An 18,038-nucleotide genomic window follows, 5' to 3' on the forward strand; every position below is an offset into this window, starting at 1 on the left:
TGAGAGATGCAAAGACATACATACAACTATTCCATTTTGAGAGATGCAGAGAGATACATACCACCATTCCATTTTACTGCCTGTCATCAAGGTAGAAGCCTACATTTTATGGGATTTAAGAATGAAATGTAATATGTGAAATGCTTTTGGCAATGCCAATGTTTAAAAACTGCTACTAACTTGCTAACGCAAAGTTGTTCACAGACATATTCAGGAAGACTGAATAGAGTTTACTAACATTGTTACTGGGAGAAAAACATGAGTGTTGGAAATTATTTTATGAGATACTGAAAAAGCTGTAGATGAATACATTTTTATAAAGTCTTTAATAGTGGGGAATTAACAGGAGAGTAGTTAGCTAGTTTAGAGATATAGATGGTCTTCCTTTAGGTTTGTGCATCATAAGTTACTGTTTCTGACATTTTGGAACATTATCTTCTATGATATACCTGTTTATAAGTACAGTTACATGCTAGATCACACAGGAGATTGTGACTTTGAGGTTTTTAGGGAAAATTATCATAGGTTCATAAGTAAATATAGAAGGCTAATGACCACCAGGGCCTTTGTAAGCCTAGTCATGCAATGTATCCCAGTCACATACCTGTGTATCAGGGTATTTATTAGGATGGGATAAATTAGTCAGGAAGTTTCTAGAGGTTATTGGGGTATGTTAGTTTTAAGGCATTAATGTGGGACTTCATCTATCAGAGACATAGAAGACAGACCCAGGATGAATTTCGATATCCCATCCATTGGACAAGGTTACTCTCAAATAGGTTAGGGATGAACTGTACTTCACATGGATGGGGAGCCTGTTTCAGAACATGGGGATCCTCTGAGTCACATATCTTTCTTGCCAACTTGTCTTATTTATGTCACAATCAAAGTTTAAATCCTTGGAGCTAGTGGTTCTAATGCTGTTAATTTTATGGACATGCAAAAGGGCCATCAAAGATAGCTCTGAGGATGCCTTGTGTGTCAGGCATAGATTGCATCTCTGTAACCTGCAGAAGACTGAGTACAGAGATAGGGCATTAAGGTGATCTGTATAGGAAAATGTGTTCATAACCTGGATTCTCCTGGTAAGAAACCTTTGTAAGCATACCAGCTGTTGCATATGTCTGGTTAGATACATGTTGAAGGGGCATTACACATAATTATGGGTCTGACAAGGGCGAATAAAGTGGCACTATGACTTCCTTGGGACCTGGATGTCATTCACTTACGTATAAGTTGAGTGACATAAAATTATTTTCTTACTTATTGGTCTTAGGCCATAGGCCAAATTAATGTCTATGTATGTTTCCAGATCCTTGACTATGGGGTCAACTCTTAGAGGTGTTTCATCGATGGAGTAATTAGCAAGAGTGAAAGTTTTCCCAATAGGCACTATAATACATTTCTTGCATTTAGTTTTAATCTGTGACTTTGACATCAGTCTTTTGCCTGTGTTAGACCATCTTGTAATATGTTTATGTCATGGGGAAACTATGATAGGTATCAGTTTAAAGTCATATGTGAACTTGGTCAGTGAAAGGCCTTTGACAATAGCCTTTACCTCTGAGAAATAAATACAAGTAGTAGTGGTCCGAGCACTCTTCCCTGAGGTACCCAGCTGGTAACCAATTTTTAAGTGGCGGTAGTATCACCAGTTCTGACTTTCTTGGTCATGTTTCTGATCCAGCTCACAATTCAGTGAGTTATGTAGGGGTTTATGCCCAGTTTGGAAAGTTTGTCAACTATAGTCAAGTGGAGCATTGTATTGAATGTCTTAGCCAGGTCCAGGTAGGTGGTATGCACCATTTTACCTCATCCATTGTCTTGGTCACCTTCCCAAAGTAGCTCACCAGGTTTAGTAGACATGACCTTCCCCTGACAAAGCCAAACTGGGTTGGGTCCAGTGTCTGTAGGTTTCCTATATCTTTGCTGATCATTTCCATGATAATTTATTTCATGGCTTTGCATGTTAGATTAGTGAGAATAATTGTTCTGTGGTTTCCATAGTCAGTCAATAATCCACCCATCTGAAGTGCATAAACATTGCAGTTCTACATTCTCATGCTACAAAGCTGTTTTAAGGCTGTAGCTGAAAAGTAAGTCAAGTGGTGCTAACAAGTCATGTTTCAAACTATTTTGGAGACATTCCAGGATGTTGTTTGGCCACATTGAGACTGTGTTTTTTGGCCTTAGCGAGTGTCTTTAGGACCCACTCGCTTTTAATAGTTGGGGGGTTATGCTAGTAGGTATTTCTTCGAGGGAGATGGGGGAATGAGGATGGAGTTTGCACTGAAATTGTCAGCCAGCAAATTCACTATGTCACTGTGCTCAGTGAAGGTGGGTCCACTATTGACCACCAGTTTGGCACACTGATATCTGCTGCCTTTGAACTCATGGACATAGCTGTAGAAGGCCTCATGGTTATCTTTAGTTATCTTGAACTCATAATTAGCCTTGTTAGACTTAAACATTCTTATCAGTTTCCTGCTTAGTTTAATTTGAGAGTTTCTATCTTATTAGAGTTACTCTTCCTGATACTAGCCATAACTTTTTAACTTTTGTTATATACCTGCTAAGTTACGATTCCACCAGTGAGGTTTACTTTTAGAGATTTTTTTGGTCTAAATTTTAGTAGGTACAGTAGCCTCTATATGGCCATTTACATGGGTGTACAGGGTCTCTGTGAACAATTCCTCATAGGTTGCTGTAAACTCTAGGATGAGAGGGGCATCGAGTTTGTTAAACTATCACTTAATAGGGGGTAGTTTGCTTTAGAATACTTCCTAACTGTTATAGGGTATTTTGGGGCTACCAAACCAATTTGTATTTGGGCTGAATTGCAATGCTCTACCATATTGTTGAGTACCAGGTCCAATATGTTTGAACCTCTGGTGAGTGTGCGCGCTCTCTGTTCAAGGGTATTTCTGTTAATAAAACCCAGGAATCATTGTATATACAAGTATGATGCAGTATATGCTTACCAGTCTATAGAGGGGTAGTTAAAGTCTCCCATGAAAATGATATTTTGTTTAATGATGTGTCTCCAGTAGGTCTAAGTACAAACTATGGGAGACTAGGAACATAGAGGGTGGCCTGTAGCTTGCTAGGATATGGTATGTGACTTTGTCTATGGTGATTTGCACATGGATAAATAACTGGGCATGATCCTGTTTAACCAACCTAGAGTTATGCTTCTTGCTAATCTAGATGGAGACTCCACCACCTTTTACCCATGTCCCTGCATCTGCTGGTCTAAATGTATGGACAGCACTAAAGCCTTGCACTGCTGGAATACTTTCTGTGGTTTTAAGCCATGTCTCTGTAATGGCACAGGTATCTATATTCTCCAGAGTGAGGAGAGCTTTGGGATATTTAGTTTCTTGTTTAGGCTCCTAGCATTGAGCGTAACACATTTGGGTTTCTTTGGGTTTTATTTGCTATGTCGGTAGGTTTGCCAATTTAGCATTAATTACAAAAGGCTGTAAAGGGGTGGTTAAAGTTTTAGCCAGTCTTTGAAAGCATATGGGAGAAAGGAGTAGACCATCCTTTGCAAATCAACATGGTTTGTCAACCATGTCTTCCCATGCTGACAAATATCATATCCCCCTAGAAAGGCACCAAAAATTAATTCAATTATTGAAGTCAATCATCTTTTTTCATACTGTGAAATCATCCTTGGTGAAGATAGAATGCTGCTCAGTGCAAAGCACAGACCTGTCTAAGACATATATTCAAAGAGATCAGAATGTCTCTCTTCATATAGTTCAGGGAAGTACAGTCCACATGGACTATGATAGAATCATACTGGTATCTGTAGTGTACTTACTTGGTTGTGTGTATAACTTGGTGGTCCTGGATTCAGATAAACAACTAACTGTTGTTTTCTCCTTGTTCAGTGTGGTGGCCAAGGCATCTGGTTGTAGTACAATGGAGTCCCCAATGACAAGAATCCAGGGTAATATATTTGCTTGCTTTATGAGTTTTGCTCCACATGGTGTAGGCCTGTGTGAGGTGTTTTGTGTTACTTTTGGTGCTTTAGAGATAATTTAAGATAGGTGTTGCCATTTATAGGCTTAGGAGGTCTTTGAGATTTGGGAAGATAACATTTTATGGCCTCAGCATAAATTGGTCTATGTATGTGGTGGGCGTTATGTGTGGTGGATGAAGGGCAGTCACTGCTGATCATAGACCCGCTCTGCAAATAATGACCATCTAACCAAGGTCAAGTAGAGAACATGGGTATAGCATTGCTAGGCTAGTAAAGGCCCTAGGGCCATTAGCATAGTAACTTCCTATGAACTTATGAACCTATAAGTGTGTGTTTTCTTGGCAACCTTGTATGCAAGATTTCTGCTTCAATGTAATTGTGTATGAGCATTCCTTGAATACTGTGCTTGTTTCTTTAAGGATTAAATGGTTGTCTGTGATCATGAGACAACTGCTTGTCTCGGGATGAACAAGTTACCTATGAAAACATTTGAAAATTTCATATCCATGTTGTCTGGACCTGTATTTGGGTGGGCTACTGCAGGTTGTAGACTAGGTTTTACAGAGGTCTCCTTCGGTGATTTCTTGGGCTTGACACCAGACTAGCCAGTATTTGATAGTAGTACTGTTTAATGTGCAAACCAGCTGCTTTTAGCTTATCTCAGCACAATAACTTTGTTTCAGTCATGCTAAGTTTTAGGTTTCAGTTCTATGAGTAGTTTTATAGATAAAATTTACTTTCTAGGTATTTGTGTAAGTACAGGGGACTACTACGCTAATGATATAAAAACACCAAGAAGGATTGCTTGTGAGTGTAATCCTATACCAAAATAACTTAAACAAACTACCTTGACAAAGCAATTTCAAATATTTGGGACCGTTAGAATGAGTTAAAGCCAAAATCAACAAAATAAAGCAAAAATATAGCAGTTTCACTCCAAACAGTAAACTGAAGAGCAAAACAATAAAATATATGTATTGTCAGCCAAGAATAGCGAAGGATTAAGTCAGGACACCCTCATAGTGTGGCAAGGGTGCCAAGTTGATGAGAACTCTTGGAAAATGAGCAGGCGATAGTATGAAGTAAGGGAGGTTTACTCAACTACAATACTGGTTTGGTGGGTGAGCAGTTAGTATTATGGAGATAAGGGGAAACAATGGTGGGAAGGTACTTAAATAGGTTACACAACAGCAGGGGCGGCTCATGCTATAGGACTACAGGACTGCAGCCCCCCCAGCTGTGAAAAAGGAAAAAAAAAAAAAAAATGTAGTGAGTCTCTGAACGTTTCCAAACTTCTGTGCATGTGCACTCGGCAATCGAGGAACTCAGAGGGGATCCAGACTGCTGCAACAGCAGTCCGGAGTAGGAAGAAAGTATCTCAGTACTCTGATGCCCACTGCATAGAATGGAAGGGATCCAGACTGCAACATTCGCAGGCTGGAGCCTGCTGTCGCGGGGAAAGAGGACCTGCTTACGTGAGGCTTGGGAGAAGGACATGTTTACCAGACCAGAAGCTACTGGGGGAAGGATGTGTTATTAAAGCTGCTGCTACTGGGAGAAGGGGACACCAGGTACTATTGAAGGTGTGTGTGTATGTGTAATGCCTCAGTTGATATATACTGGTGTCTAGAGAGAACTTTGATGGTAGTGGCTCAGGCTTGAACTCTGTACCTTGGATGCAGGTAGCAAGAGCTTGAATTCCCTACCCACCACCAACTGTGAAAACATTGCAGATTTTTGCCTCATATTTTTGTTCTGTTCTGTTCCTCATAAAATCTGTGTATTTTTAATTCAGTACATAGTTGACTGTGCAGTGCTAGCATTGCTGCCTTACAGCTAGAGGTTCTCTGGATTGATTTTTGGCCGGGGTGCCTTCTGTGTGGAGCCTGCATGTCCTCCCTGTGTTTGTGTGGGTTTTCTCTGGGCACTCTGGTGTCCTCTCACATTACAAAGGCATGTGTCTGGAGTGTTCTCCCTAGGCCTCTGCTGAAAATTGGCTTTTGTTCCAAGTCAGACTTTCCTGGTTAAATGTTAAATAAATAAAAATGACAGGCATTTGAATTTCAGACTTCATATTCTTTAGAAAGTATGTGGTAACACAAAACCTTTTATTCTAGCAATTTTATAAGTTTATAAGTGAATATTTTAAATTTGTCTCTATTTTTGGGACTGTATTCCCCCATTATTGGCTTCGTCCAGGTTTTTTGTGCTAAAGTCGAGAGCTATGGTGACAACTGAATTCACTGAATATATTTGGGGGCTTTATTCCCCCATTACTGGCTGTGCTAAGAGGTTGACAACTATGGTGAGAACTGAATTCACTAAATATGTGTGGGGGCTGTATTCCCCCATTATTGGCTGTGTCCAGGTGTTTTGTGCTAAGAGGTTGTTAGCTATGGTGAAAACTGGATTCATTATGGTAGCCATTTAAGTTTCAGTCTTCCTCTCTTTCACAAAATGGCTGATTTGGCATAGTGGTATATTGCTCTGACTGTTTTGCACAGGGTCCTGGGTTTAAGCCTTGGCAGTGAAATGTATGGTAGTAACACATCATTTTATTCTAGCAACTTTCCAAGATTATGCAAGCAAATTTTAAAATATTCCGTTTTTTGGGCTTTTGTTCCCCCCCCCCCATAAATTTTGGCTTTTTCCAGATTTCTTGTGTTGCAAAGTTGAGAGATACAGCTGAGTGTCTAGTAGATTTTACAAGGAGCTGAGAGCTGCAGGGTAAGAGAAGTTTAGTGCTGCTTAATAGCACAACAAGTAGTGTACTTGCTTTTGCTGCAGAAGGCTGTGGGTTCTACTCCCACAATATGTAGATGCATTGTGGATACTGCGTTGTAAAGGGGGTGGATGCTGCAGCCCTTTTTGACGAAGATACCTAGTAACTATGAAGCTGTTATCAGTTTGCCATTCATTCCCTATTGCAATATTACTAGCTTATCATTTTTTAATGTAACATAGGCAATTTATTCCTCACGGACAAAAGTCACTTTATTCGTAGATAAAACAATGAAATATAAAGTTGTTGGCTAGCAGTAGTCTCTTCATTAGTTTCAGATCTCTTTCAGATCTCTTTAATGTGGAATTATTTAGATGGCATTTACTTCTTCATAGAGTGTGCATAATTAATGATACTGGTGGATTGTTGAAGTTTGAGTAGACTTTTATGATGGACATGTTCTAAATTGGGCAGTTTTGTCATTATTTGTGCATGCATTTTGTTTCATTGTTTACTGGAAAAATGTTCAGAACAGTACATTTAAAATGCCGTCTAACAACTGTACTGTAATATACATGGAATATTATTTAATACAGTCAGGAAAGTATATCAAAGAACACATGTATGTTTCGTGTGCAAGGGTCCTATGATTTGAAAACTGCCCATAGTTGATCTTTATCTGCCACTGGCAAAATGTATTTTCTATGAATATGGGTTTCAGTGCTGTTTCAATGAATGTGAGTTTCAAGGGCAGAGAAGTTTTAATGCTAAGTCTATTTTCATTGTGAAACGGCATTGCTTTGTTTACCAGGTCTATTAGTATTGGTGCTGTAAAATGCAAAGTAAAACTTAAATTAAATCCAAATCATCACAGAAGTAAATCAGTATGCACATAGGACATTGGGATGGCTGCAGGGGGGGAGGCTCCATTCGACCATGATTTTGTGAGGTGGGGGGGCGGCAAACTCAAAGACAGCCCAGGCTGAACTATACCTCTCAACTGTCCAGATTTTTTGCAGAATGAATAGATGTTTGCTTCTTATTTTTAGTTTGTTCCTCATAACATTTGTGGTTTTCTGTCAAATCATTTAGGAATGAAGTCACTAAATAATGACAGACACCTAGTTACAACATCTTATGTCTCGACCGTGTAGTCAAGAAAGGTGGTGGAGTAGCAGTTTTATTTAAATCTGATTTTCAAATTACAACCTTCCACCAAAATCCTCCCCATGTCTCTAACGCTGAAATACTTATTACCAAGCTTCAGCTAAACTCTGTTAAATCTATCTATATTATCTGCATCTATGTTCCTTCAGGCAATAACATTACTACTATTGAAAACATACTCTGTTGGTTATCTCAAAACCTCCCCCAAGAGACCATCATTCTTGGTGATTTCAACATTGATTGGAAATGTTGCAACAATAACTACCCCACTACCCATATTAATCTCTATGGGTTTACACAAATTATCACCTCACCCACTAGAATTAACAAGACCAATAAGAAAGAAAGTACCTTAGACTGGATACTCATCAGTAATCAACCCCAGACCTACAATTCTGGAACCCTCCCAGACAATGTAAGCAACCACTTTCCAACCTATGCTATTAGGCCTAAAACCAACCCACATTCCAAAACCATATTTAGAACAATTAGAACCAAGAAAAACTTCAATCTCGATTTATTCTTAACTGAACTTAAAGCTTGTAATTGGTCCCCATTAAAACAACTTTCCCTTGATGAAGCTGTTGATTACTTCAATATTAATTTCCTAGCCATCCTTAACCAACACGCTCCTACCTGCTCTATTAGGATAAAAACCAAACCTGCTCCATGGCTTTCTAAGGAAACTAAGCAAAAACTCCATCTCAGAAATAAATACCGGCACAGATCACGCTTAACTTAGAACCCCATTGACCTCCAAAACTTTAAACAATTGAGAAATGAAACAAAAAAAGCCATAATGTCTGATAAACAAAACTACTACCTACATTTGCAGCAATCCCACCACAATAAACCACAAAAATTCTGGGCAAGCATTAATGAACTATTACACCCTGGTCAATCTATTACACCAAACCCACAAGGCTCTGACCACACCAACCCCAAACAAACTGCCAATGCCTTTAATACCTTTTTCACCAAAACTATTCAAACTCTAGCCAGTCAACTCTCTCCACAAAATTCAACCACATCTAAGTCTGAATCCAACTCACCTCCTCCACTTCACTTCCAACCTGTCCCTACAGCTTTTATTCTCACCCTTATACAAAAACTTAAACCTTGCACTCCCTCTGCTGACCAACTACCTGCAGAATACTTACAGTTAGTAGCCAAATCTATTGCCTACCCCATCTCCATTCTCATCAATAGAAGCATTACTGAAGGATACATCCCCAATCTTTGGAAAGTCTCACATATTATTCCCCTTCATAAGGGAGGAGACTTCACTGACCTTTCCAACTATCGTCCCATAGCCCTACTCTCCCCTTTATCTAAGGTTATGGAAAGGTGCATCCATAGGCAATTACTAGACCACCTTCTCCATAATAACCTGCTCTCCAACTCCCAACATGGCTTCAGACCTTCCCACAGCACTACTACTGCCCTCCTCTCCTTCATGGACACCATCAACAAAAACCGCAAACTTAACATGCTCTCCTCTGCACTTTTCATTAACCTGTCCAAAGCTTTTGACATGGTAAATCACAATATGCTCATAAACATTCTGAAATCTCTGTCACTTGATGCACTAGCTATAAAATAGTTCCTATCCTACTTAAATAACAGACATCAAGCTGTGCTCTGGAATACCACTCTTTCTACCTAACTACTCGTTAATATTGTTGTCCCTCAAGGGTCCATACTAGGCCCACTCCTATTTTCCTTATTCATCAATGACCTTCACGAAGCAGTTCCCCAAGCTACATGCATACAATACGCAGATGATTCTACACTTATATGCTCAGCCACATCTGAATCTGAACTTCACTTCCTTACACAGAACTTATTTATACAATACGCAGATGATTCTACACTTATATGCTCAGCCACATCTGAATCTGAACTTCACTTCCTTACACAGAACTTATTTAGCTCAGTAGAACTATGGTTTACAAAACGCTGTCTCATACTAAATCCCAAAAAAACTAAACTTCTACTTTTTACACCTACCAATAAATCTCCACCAATTGACTTCACTATAGCTTCCAATAATAGCACTGTTATATCCCAGGATCTTACTACCAAACTGCTAGGAATCACCATAGACAACAACCTTAACTTTGACACTCATATTAATGATATCTTGAAAACAACTAACAGAAAATAGGCTCTCTATACAGGATCAAACCCTTCCTCACTCCTGCAACTAGAATAACTATCGCCCGCACCCATCTAATCTCTACCCTACTCTATGCCTCTCCCATTTTCACTAACCTGTCAAAAAATAACCTTAAAAAAACTAGAAAACTCCTACAACAACATAGCCAGATTTGCCACTGGTAACCCTTTTAAAACACACCACTGTATTAATCTAAAATACCTATGGTGGCTTGAATTACAGTAACAGCTAAAATATAATCAACTGACCGTTGCCCATAAAATTCTTTATCAACCTGCTAAGACACCCATACTATCTAACCTTATTCATCCCTACACTAACCTGAGATCCCTAAGATCTTCACAAAAACTCCTCATAAATATTAACAAATCAAACAACAGAGCTGGAGACTCCCTCTTCACTAATACTGTTGGGAAAATCTGGAACTTACTCCCCACTGAACTTTCTACACTTCCCTCTATTTCCTTGTTCAAAAATAAACTTAAGCTCTTCCTTAAAACACATTGGATGTGCCCCTGTACTAAACCTGACTAACCTACATGCTCTCACTACTTGTTTCAACCCCACCTTGTATGCTCTAGCTACCTGTTTCTACCTCACTGTCTCAGCTCAGTAACAATCTCATCAGAATTTCAACTACCATTCTACCTCTACTACCTAGCCTTACCTATTAGTATACTCTCATAAAAGTTCCAGTCTTACTTTCCTTTTTTCCCCTTCTTATATCTACAATTATATTATGTGTTTTACTATCAATCTTTCTGAACAGTTAATTGCAGCCTCATGATAAATTGTATTATGTTTAGTCAATATTTTGTGTTATACAACCTATACACCTGTAACCACTTTTTAGCTAATACTGTTTTAGTTATGATTAATGTAGTCGATCTCATATATGTACTTTTGTAGATATGTACTGTAATTGAACTTTGGAGCTTATCTCCCTGGGCCTCTACTTAAAATGGACATATATCCAGCTAGACTAGCCCGGTTAACAAATGTAAAATAAAAAAATAAAAATAAATAAATTGAGTTTCAGTCTTCATAACCTTCCGAAAAATGCATGCTAAAGCAAGACCTGTTAGTCTATCAACTAAGTTCATGCAAGAGAAATTTTTAGTACTGTCTGTATATTCCCCCAATATATTTGTCCTTGTCCAGATTTTCTGCATTAAGAGGTTGAGAGGTATGTGCAAATAAATTACTTTATAGAATTAAGAATATCCAGACCTCTCAATTGTCCCCAATTTTGGCTCAAAATGTTGCTCTCCTCCTAATAATCTCTCTGCAAAATAGCAAATTTGGAAGAAAGCGTGGAGGGTTTACAATTCTAAATAACTGTAGTGATCAGAGTTATAGATTACTTTTATTTCAGAAATGCATGTAGATTCTCGTATTTTGTCAGCTGTTCAAGTTAACAGTAAAGTGTCCCTTTGACAGGTTCCCAGCTGTACTGTGTGGCAATTTTATATTTTTGCATCGTATTTTTGGTCAGTTTTTCATAAAATTGTGGTTTTCTGGCAAATTAGTGGCAAATCATTAGCTTGAAGTTAGAAAATAATGACAGACATTTGAGTTTCAGATTTCATACCCTTCAGAAAATTCATACTAATGCAAGACCTACTACTATTCTATTATCTTTCTAAGTTTATAAGAGCAATATTTAAAAATTGTCCTTATTTTTGGGCCTTTGTCCCTCTTCTATGTATGGCTTTGTCTAGATTTCTTGCTCTGAGGTTGAGAGGTATGACAAACGTCAGAGCCATCACCATCAGCCAGAGACATTTCAAACTGTGACATACTTGTTGCACCCCACTCCCCCATGTAGTGACTCATGATGTAGGATGTGTCCAAACAAGGTAAGGAGCACTTATGCAGTGTAAGTGTGCAGGGTATCCCCCCATCCAAGGTAGACATCATCCAAGGTAGACACAAGTACTACAATGGCTTTTTATCTGCCCTTGATTTTGCAAAATATTCTGGTTTTCTGTCATACTTTTATACTGTTGGTGCATGCTTCTTATTATTCAGAAAATGCATGCTGTTACAGTGCCCTGTTGCTCTGTGTTTAGTAGCAATGCTTTAATGACCATCAAGTAAGCTTGTCTGAGGTTGTAAGATGCAAGTAAGCTTTAATAAGCATACTGTTAAAGAATTACGAACATTGAAAAAGCATTTTTGTTGTTGCCATGCAGAAAATATTTACATAACTAGATAATGTATAAGCCTTAGGTATTGAAATGCATATGACAGTATTTGTAATAAAGGATAGGATTACAGTATTTTCAGAAGCTCATTGCATTTGTTGGAGACTTGCAGTCATCTTTGCAGGCTTTACCCGTAAACTAAACAGAACGCCAATCTATCATGTGTGGTCCATAACTTGTGCAGTAATCCTTTAAGCAATTTATCTTGAGCTTTTTTTTTGTTTGCTGTTCATTTTTTTACTTTGATCATGTTTTCCCCATGAAACAAGTAGATAGCTGTCAGGCAGCAGGTCTTTTTTGGATAAGAAACATTTTTACAAGTGGGGGTATTACAGAGATTGCTACTTTCAGCATGTTACGTGGTACTTTTATAAAGCTGAATATAAATTATAATTAGAACTGCAGTGCAAGGAGAAGTGGTTTGAGTTAAGTGCTGCTTGTTTTTTTTTTTTATTCTTGATTTTGACTGGCATTCCAGTAGTGTATTTAAAAAGTAATTTGCTTTTTAATGCCTCACAACCTTTTTGTTTCTATCTAGATATTAAGTAAGCTGTCATGTAGACAATGCATTGAAATATTTTTTTTCTTTTACACTTCATTTTGTCTTGATTGAACTCTCATAATGATGGTTTGGTACCCAGCGCAGCTTATTTAATTAAAGTTCCAGATGTTGTGGTTTTGAGCATAGCTCTCCACCTTTCTAGTTGACCACACCCCCTTCCCATTGGACCCCACCCATTCAACTGTCTCCTGCAGCCCCCCTTTGATTTGAAGTCACCAGCCTCCACTGCACAGCATACAATAGCAATTAAAGAGGGGAGAGAAGGATTTTCCAAGTCATATTACCATAACAGGCAGAATTCAGAGACACAACCCTGTAAACTACAACAAAAAAGGTTAGGAGGGCTGAGGAAAAATTCAAACTGGAACTCCAGTCTTATGGTTAGAATTTCAGAAACTTTTTGTTAATGTGTCAGTGGAGGCATGAGCAGACTCAAATCAAAAACAGTAACAAGATAAACAGAAATGCACAGGAATTAACTTTAAGCAGGTGTATGCAGCTATAAAAAGCACTGACGCATAAATTCTGGTGCAGAGTTCCCATACTGCTGCTACTATAATCCCACCACAGACTGAGGCACCAGACTACTGGAATGCACCTTTAAGCAGGTATATATATATATATATATATATATATATATATATATATATATATATATATATATATATATATATATATATATAAAGTACACCTTTATTGAATTATTCCTTGTGACATAGGCAAATTTACATTTATATAGAAGTAATCAAACTGTATTAACAAGTTCACTTTGAAAAACATTATGCTTCACATATATTGCTATATATCATACTACATAAATCATACTACATAAGCAATATTACATAAATTATTCAATTCCTGCCATTTTTCAAAACAATAAACATCCTTATTAAACCATCACTTACAACATAGGCAATCATGCATTTATATAATAAACACAAATGGTACTGACACAATCCTAGTTACAAGCATTTTACATCACAACCCATACTGAAACACTCCCAGTTGCAAACATTATACACCAATTATAATTTATCCAATAATTTTCAGTCAAACATTATACAGCTCATTTAAGTCCTGCCTTCTTTCAGTCCTCATTCCTCCCTTGTATTATATTTCCCACAATTCACATTTTTCCTATGTAGTTTGCTCCTACCCTTTTCTAAAGATATCAGTTCCAGTTGTTTTATCTCTGATACTGTATTCACTACTTCTAGTATAGTTGGTTTAGATTTTGATTTCCATTTTCTAGTAAACACTTTTTGACAGCCACCATAATTAGACACAGCAAGGCCTTACCATGTCTAGGCAATTCCAATTCTGTATCATAGCTCAGAAAAATTATATTCCTCATCACACCAATCTACACATTCAGCATCTGTGACACTGCATCCGGAAGGGCATCCTTAAAGTCCACCAACTCACTGCACTCCCCAAAAATATCTTCCTAATTACCTTTTTCTTCCCCATCACACTTCCAACATTTGCTATCTACCTCAGGAAAAATTCTCTGGAGTCTACTTGGGGTAAAAAAAATCTGTGTAAACATAGAAAATGAGTGTAAAATGCTGCATTTTCTAGATTTTGTTGCATATTTGGAAGACATACATATATCCTCTCATTGTTTCTTTGTGAATTGCTTATCCAGTCTCTCTTCCCAATCATTTGTAACCTCCTCAGATTGATTCTTATAGTTATCATGCAATATTTTATATGATCTGCTAATTATTCCTTTTTAAATGTCAGATTATGTTCTAGTTTCTAGTAAAAACTCTACCAGTACTGGTCTTTCATTTAGGACCCTCCTATTTCTTTCTTTCATTTTGCCTATACTCTGATATCAATCCTTATTAGGGAAGGCGATCTCTAACCTGCAGTCCAAATAAATTCTTGGCATCTTCCCATTCTATCATCTTTCCCTCTCTAGTTATTTGCTCCCAATACTTTTGTTTCTTTGTCAGTTTTCTCCAATATATCCCAGCTCCATCTTGCCTGTTGTCTATATCCCTAATTTCAGTCATCCCTATTGACAGGATCTCCCTTCTCCATTCCCATGTTGACATAGTTCTTAGGATACCTTCTGCTACTTTATGGGTTTAATATTCTATAAGATTATTTTTATTCTCCTTAAAGGCATACATCGACAATTCCAGTCTCTCCTTGTTTCTTGAACTCCCCCCATTTCATCATCATCCCTTTCCACTTTGAATTATAGTTTTCTGCTTGTACTATATATAGGAGCCTTAACTGTGTAGCTCTGAAATACCCCTTCAGTTTGGGTAATCCCAATCCACTCTTTTCTACTGGAAGAATCAATTTATCTCACTTGACTCTTGCCATCTTCCTCATCTCAGATAAAGTCCTTCATCTCTTTTTTAATTGTTATCCACAATTTCTTCTCTGGTTGAAAAAAATATGTCTGACCTGTGTATGAAAATAAAGGGACTAAAATCATTTTAACTGCTTATATCTTACTATCCCTATCCATATAACATAGCTTCTAATTTCTCATTTTTTGTATTATCCTTTGTTTAGTCTCTTCCCAGATATCCCTAGCTGCCACCCCAGAATAATTTTTAATCCATACTCCTAAATACCTCATTTTATCATGTCCCCATAAATATGGATATTGCTGAACAAATTCATGTGTGGGTACATAATTTACTGCTATTGCTTTTGTTTTAGCTTCATTCATTTTGTATCCTGAAAAGATTTGAAACTGTCTCAGAATGTTGCACAACATTGTAATATCTCTTTCTGGTTTTGTCAGGTATAGGATAATATAATATGCAAACAGAGTCAGCTTTTCTTGACAAACATACCAACAATTCTTGAATTTCTGAGCCCCTTATTTTATTTGCCAATGGTTCTAAATATAATTTAAGTAACAAAGGGGAAAGAGAACACCCCTGCCTGGCTCCTCTGCTCAAGCAGAAATTATCAGAGAGGATACCACTCACTTTAATTTTCACATCTGATCCCTCATATGTCCTCCTAATCAACCTTATAATTTTTTCAGGAAATGCAAATGCTTCCATTGACCTGCTCATAAAGTCCCAGCTTACTCTGTCAAATGCTTTCTCTGCATCAAGACCTACTATTAGCAATGGCATTTTCTTACATTCTCTTCCCTTTGGCTCATCAGTGTTCTGTTAATGTTGTCAAATGTTTGCCTCCCCTCCAAAAAAACACATTTATCCATATCTATAAGTTTTGGCATTATTTTTGCAATTCTTGTAGCCATTGTAGACATAAACACTTTATAATCAGGGGTTTATATATTGAAATGGGCCTGAATGAAGCTGGATCTGATGGATCTTTACCCCTTTAGGTATTACAGCTACCACTGCTTTCTTCCAGGAGATTGGTACTTCTCCCCTTAAAATACTGTTAAACAAAACCGTCCAGATCTTTATCAGTTTTTTTCCCTACTAGCTTCTAAACTTCCACAGGAATGCCATTTATTGCTGGAGATTTTCCTTTACATTGGTTATACATCACAATATACTTTACAGTGTGCATACATCACAATTTTTATCTCATCTCCTCCTATCCCAACCATTAGTAATTGAGCCGCATCTACCACTAACCTTGACATATTTAATTCTTCCATAAATGTTTCCATTTGTGTCTTTTGTTGGTTTCCATATTTCTCTGCTTTATACAGACTTTCATAGAATTTCTGAAATGTTTCTAGTACCACTACAGGATCTCTTGCTACCTTCCTTGTTATAGGCTCCCTAAACTTGGTGACAGCCCTTTCTGCTTTCTGTTGCCTGAGGTATTCTGCTAAAAGATTTTGTGCTCTAGTGTTATCATAAAAAGTAGTTGTTTAACAACAATCTTTCTAAACTTGTGCACTTTAGTGAGCTAGTCCCTTATTTTCTGCTTAGCATCCTGCAGTCGATTATCTTCTTGTTCTGTGAGATTCCCTCTATTCTGCAATACTTTAGTATTTGTCAGTCCAGCTAAATAATTTTTGTTACTTCTTAACTAAAGCTCCCTTTATTTTATTTCCCCCTATTTTTAAACTCTATCTTAATTTTACCCCCTCCCTAACTATATTTTCAGATGCAATTTGTATCTTCTCTAATAGCTCCTGAATAATCTGCACTACTCAGTCCTTAAATTCCTTTCTTTTCAACAGATAGAGGGGGCAGCACCAATGTTCCATTTTTATTTCATTACCCTGTGTTTTTATTTTGGATTTTATTGGCGCATGATCTGAAATAGTCATTGGGTAAGTATCAATACCTTCAATTAAATGCACATGTTCCTGTTAAATGTAAAGTCTGTCTAACCTAGCCCAGTTTTTATATCCTGTGGAATAATATGTAAATTCACTCCGATTAATGTCTTCAAAAATCTGCCCTCCTTTGTTATACTTTCCCTTCTGGGACCCCAGACACATCTTCACTGCAGCAAATCAAATTCCAGTCCCCACCTATAAGTAATATTCCTTATTGAAAACGTATTATTTCTCCCAGAATTTTCTTAAGCTCCATTATAGCAGTTTTAGGTAAAATATAAATACCTGCTAGTTTAATGCTTCTCCCTTGCCAGTAGCCCCTTAGCACTACAAATCTGCCATTGTTATCTTTATCAGCTTCTATCACTATTGGAGCTCCTCTTGCAATTAATATAAGTACTCCTCTTTGCCTTTGTTCAGAGTACAAATCCTTGAGCAGAATTCACAGTACTGCCACTACTGCAATCACACCACAGTCTACAGCACCAGACTATTCAGACATTTGCTAGTAAAGATGTAATAAATGACAAAAGGCATCTCAAATCTGACAGTAGATCACTGTTCTGCCACAATTCTTAATGATGCTACAAGACTGATTGTGGCCCCAGACTGGATTCAAAATGCAAAAATCTACTTTATACATGTAATTCTACTTATGGAAATAGAAGTGCTTAATATTACAATCTCACAGTAATACACAATCTTCTCCCAATTGCAAATGATCCTACAAGACTAAGGTCCCAGGATAAACTAAGAAAATGCAAGCAAATAACTTGTTTGGCAAGAACGTGGCCAAAAAACAGAGAAGTACAAAAGAAGAATCTTCAAACAGATTACTATAAGTGCAATTTAAAATAATTAAACAGAATTTACATAAAAACCTGTTTTCCTTCCCTTTTGAGGAAAAGCTTGTATCTCAGGTTTTAGTGCTTTCCATACCTCTCAGAGTCTTGAACAAAACACA

The 18,038-nt window shown here is 37.5% G+C and overlaps 1 protein-coding gene across 1 annotated transcript in view; it reads left to right on the forward strand.

Annotated features, from left to right (window-relative positions):
* Window positions 1–18,038, forward strand: part of LOC122806372 (tyrosine-protein phosphatase non-receptor type 22-like) — a 196,059-nt gene that overhangs the window by 117,807 nt on the left and 60,214 nt on the right. The window lies entirely within an intron of this gene.

The sequence above is a fragment of the Protopterus annectens genome, chromosome 7.part0 (genome assembly GCF_019279795.1).
Source record: "Protopterus annectens isolate FY-2018-M chromosome 7.part0, PAN1.0, whole genome shotgun sequence".
Classification (NCBI taxonomy): domain Eukaryota; kingdom Metazoa; phylum Chordata; order Ceratodontiformes; family Protopteridae; genus Protopterus; species Protopterus annectens.